Source organism: Berghia stephanieae, chromosome 15, assembly GCF_034508935.2.
Source record: "Berghia stephanieae isolate SIO BIC M18660-M18661 chromosome 15, UCSD_Bste_1.3, whole genome shotgun sequence".
Classification (NCBI taxonomy): Eukaryota; Metazoa; Mollusca; class Gastropoda; order Nudibranchia; family Aeolidiidae; genus Berghia; species Berghia stephanieae.
In genome coordinates, this window is record NC_088374.1 from 23,164,774 (window position 1) to 23,169,288 (window position 4,515).

At 32.8% G+C, this 4,515-nt stretch overlaps 1 long non-coding RNA gene across 2 annotated transcripts in view; it reads right to left on the reverse strand.

The window, feature by feature from the left end:
* Window positions 1–995: 995 nt before the first annotated feature.
* Window positions 996–4,515, reverse strand: part of LOC144960673 (uncharacterized) — a 3,683-nt gene continuing 163 nt past the window's right edge. The window contains exons 2-3 of one of the 2 annotated variants that reach the window (XR_013642915.1): window positions 2,245–2,342; window positions 996–1,195 (exon numbers count right to left, since the gene is read on the reverse strand). This is a non-coding gene — a long non-coding RNA (uncharacterized LOC144960673). Of the gene's footprint in view, window positions 1,196–2,244; window positions 2,351–4,515 lie in introns of both variants that reach the window. The other variant, XR_013642916.1, reaches the window with a different exon arrangement.

Consider the following 4,515-nt stretch of genomic DNA (forward strand, 5'->3'; position numbering starts at 1 on the left):
ATGGACAAACCGGTTATAGTCCCATCTTTTTTAAATGGAAGGAAACGATATATGTAAAGGTCTATAAATTTATGTTGCATCTCAACTTAATGAGTATCAGAACTCAATGAGTGTTAATCTATCGAGGAGATAGGCGGTTTTGCGAATTTCTAAAGGACACGTTTCTGGACAGATTTATCGAGAGAGATGAATCACCCGACGTGTCTTCGTATGACTTTTTCTAAGGAGTTACATTTTAGAATTTGTGTTTTCAGCTTCCAAATCAGATTTTAAAATGCTTGTCATATAATTAAGAGCTGTTATTGAATATGTCACAACATAAAGGCTACAAACACAAGAAAAGAGCTGGAAAATATCTTGAATTTGCTTGTAGGCAGCCACGGGTAACCAATGTAAAGCTTTATTGTATCCGTTAGTCCACTTTTAAATTTAGTCGTTGCAGTTTTCAGTTAAGTATTATATATATATATATATATATATATATATATATATATATATATATATATATATATATATATATAGTGATAGACCATATTAATATTCCTACTATAACTTTTTTGTTAAAAGACACATTTCTCGTAGATAACATCAGACATGAAATATAAGAAAACAATCTCTAACACTATGTATTGATCAAAATTATGATGTGATGGGAAAACGAGGGTTTTCGTTCATGGAAAGTTATTTGGGAAAGGAAAAACTGAGGACTACTTGTAACTTTCGTAGTTAAATCTTAAATGTTTAATACCCTGACTTCACAATTCCTCTAATACGTTGTCCACATCCAGGATGTACCAAAGAGTGAAAATTTAGTGATAAAAATAAGAATTGGGAACTCTTGTCAAGTGACATGACACTCGTCTTTGAAATTGTAGGTCTTGGTCAAAATTCCACTGTGGCAAAAGCTCTTTCTTAACATTTTCTGACAGCCATCCTTGAATTGATTACCTGGCCAGGACCTACAATGACGAGAACCGTATACGGAAAATTTGAAAGACAAGATTTCAATTTTAAGTAAATTTAATCTTACCCTGAACAAAATCATTCATGTGAGAATTCCGTATTACCACCAAATCACCGCCCATGCTTTGGCACGTATCTCTAGCTTTCATCCACGTGACTTTTTTGTCATTGTATGCTTTGATACAAGTTTTGCTTTCTTCATTGAAGGTCCATGTGAAAGGACATCGCTGATCTGAAAGTCATTGACAAGTATTAATGAATCAAATATGTTAAACAGGGTTGGGGATAAAATTGTTCAAAATAGCCACTAGAACTTTTTTTTATAATCGATCACAGAACTATTGGCAAATCTTCTAATTATGAAAACTACTTTTACAGTCTCATATACGAGAAAAAAAAGCAAATCTACTTTTTATTTCAGGCTAATGATATCATTATTTGACTCTGATAAAAATCAGGTCGGCCATAATACTATCCTTTATTGGTGTTGACTTTAAATTCAGATTATAATTGATTCTATCCATTGCTAGCATATCACAACAAAAGTTGATGACGTATTTTTGAATGTCTTTTGATAATTTCAAGAAATGATTACCATTCTAATCTATCCATTTAAAATAGGTTTTGGGATCAATTGTTCCGTAAATTCACTGCCATTTTTTATCATCAAAGCACAAAATACGATAAAGTAGACTAATACGTATACAATTATGTATCTCTTAATTAGACCATAGATAATTATAGTTTCAAATGATCTCTGTACATTGATACTTAAAAATAATCAAACCTAATTCAAGACAGATAAAAAATGTAAATTACCATAACATAATATATTACACCAGATTCTCTCAGAAAATTATCATCTAACAACCTCTTCCTACTATTTTTCTTGTTCTTCTTGTTCTTCTTGTTCAACTTGTTCTTCTTGTTCTTCTTCTTCTTTTTCTTCATCTTCTTCTTCTTCTTCTTGTTCTTCTTCTTCTTCTTCTTCTTCTTCTTCTTCTTCTTCTTCTTCTTCTTCTTCTTCTTCTTCTTCTTCTTCTTCTTCTTCTTCTTCTTTCTTCTTCTTCTTCTTCTTCTTCTTCTTTCTTCTTCTTCTTTCTTCTTCTTCTTCTTCTTCTTCTTCTTCTTCTTCTATTTTTTATTTTTTTTTTATTTTATTATTATTATTATTATTATTATTATTATTATTATTATTTATTTTATTTTTTTACTATATTTACTATCTTCACCATTATCTCCATCATCATGATCCGTGTTTTCATGAAAATTGATACTTACAGCTTTCTTCTGCAACGTTCGCAGTAACAAGCAAAAAAAGACCCAAAAGAACTGACACCAACATGACGTTAACCTTTCCTGTTATATTCTCTTCAAATCTGTTTTGCTGTAGAACAAAAAGATAAAGAAAAAGTCAATTTTGCATTGTGATATCGCTGAATAAGATTTAATAAAATATCGATTATATACTAGAAGATAGCACAGATATGGTTAATGTAATTATTTACATATAACATTAAATGGGATTAAGAGCACGTTAAATTTGCAAAATAATATAACACAGTCAGAGAAATATTAAATATATATTTAGTATTCTAATATTATATCGAAATTGTTTTCTTTGTTGTTGAAATGTCAATTTTGTACCATAATATAACACTGAATGTATAACAATGACAGAGATAAAATAAAGCTATTCGCAAAGTTCTTGTATTCGGTAAAGATAGATGAAACGTCTTGAAAACTATCATACATTCTTGATTTTACTAAACGCGCCAATTTGCATTATACATCGCACTGAGGGTATTTTTGTTTTTCCACTCTGTCACCAGCTTTAATTTAGCGGATATTTCTTATTCGAAAGAACGCCTATTCTAACAACAAATCACTTTGAAGGGATATACACCACAGTAGTGACAGTACTTAAGAACCGCTTTGCCCATGGATCCCTAGTTTAGCCCGACTTCTATGGCTTGAAATGGACATTAACAATTGCCTGATACTCGTTGGACTGGACGCTGGTCTATCGCAAATTGCTTTCCGCCATATCTAACAATTCCAGGTACCCAATCACTGCTGGATGAACAGGGGATCAGAAGAAAAATCTTTACTAAAACAAGGAACCGTCTTGGTCCCCTTGCTTGTGAATGCGTGCTCTATGAACTGTGCTATCGGATCCCCCTATTCATCTCAGAACGGGCTGTAACTTATTACCATATCCCAGAGCAATTTGCGCTCGTAAACAATCATGAACTGCTGCAATGTGTGTGTGATGACGTGTGTGTTGGCATTCAAGTGGTTCAATAGTGGTTTAGGAGTTTTACTAGAACTGATGTTGTCTCCACCAACATTAATGACCGGGCTTACAATGTATGGTCACAGGCTGCATCGATGGCAGCAAATCAGAGACATTGCAAAGGCCAGGATGTTCTCACAGGGAATAGTTGAAAATATTGTTCCTGTAATTCTGGCCTATAGGCATACATGTGCCCGTTGGATACCAAGAATGAACACGCAAAACATCACTACATACAAATCAGATTTCCTTGTTGTAGAACAAACACTTCAATCCGAATTTAACTTCAAGTGACTTCATTTCAATTTCTCGAGAGACACCTCAAGGTGACAATTGTAGGCAGTGATGGTGAGCTGCGGGAGGAGGTAGCTTTATCGTTAACTCCAATGTATGAATGAGAACGGTGAAATTTGAAATGGTAAACGGAAAGGATATGAGCAAAGCTTTTGTTTTGATAGCTTTGTTAATTTTGTATACTTTGGATTTTTCAAAATACCAGAGAGGCTTCCAATCTTTTAAGTTTACCTATTCAGAAGTGTGAGAAAGAGTTTATTTTTACATTTCGACAATATATATATATATATTCTATGGTGAGGCTGAGGACCTAAAGCGGACCACAGACCTCATAGCAGATATCGGACTGCAGCCATAGATGTCCATCAGAGGAACGAAGAAGAAGAAGAAGAAGATATATATATGAGTGTTGGTGGGTACTTGTAGGTACTAGGTGCTCTATAACATTGGTTAGATCAAATGAAATAAGTAGGGACGTTTACTTTTTTGCCGATACAATCGTTTTAATGGGTCTCCATATTGTCTTTCGACATTGGATCCCTAAAAAGAAGAACACCGACGATATTGAAACCCATTGAAACAATCGTATCGACAAAAAAAATGTGAGTGTCCCTACTAATATGTGTGTTTGACTTTAGTTAAGGTTATTTTATTGATTGCCGATAAAGAAGAAAAAGTTCTTAACGCGGGGAACTCAAATTTAATCAATTAATTTGATAAGTGTAAACTCAGATTGTATTTTAGAAATGTATCTTACAATTTAAGCAACTTCCACGACCTGGAATGTTAATTTTTGACCTTATTTATTCAATATTTTCTAAAAACTATCCAACAAATTTGAGGTTTTAACATCATCAAGAAGTCTATGCAATTCATATGGCATTTATTGTCAACAACTTATGATTTAAATTGAGTTTATTCGTTACATGTCCAGGAAGAAAATATTCATAACAAATTACAAC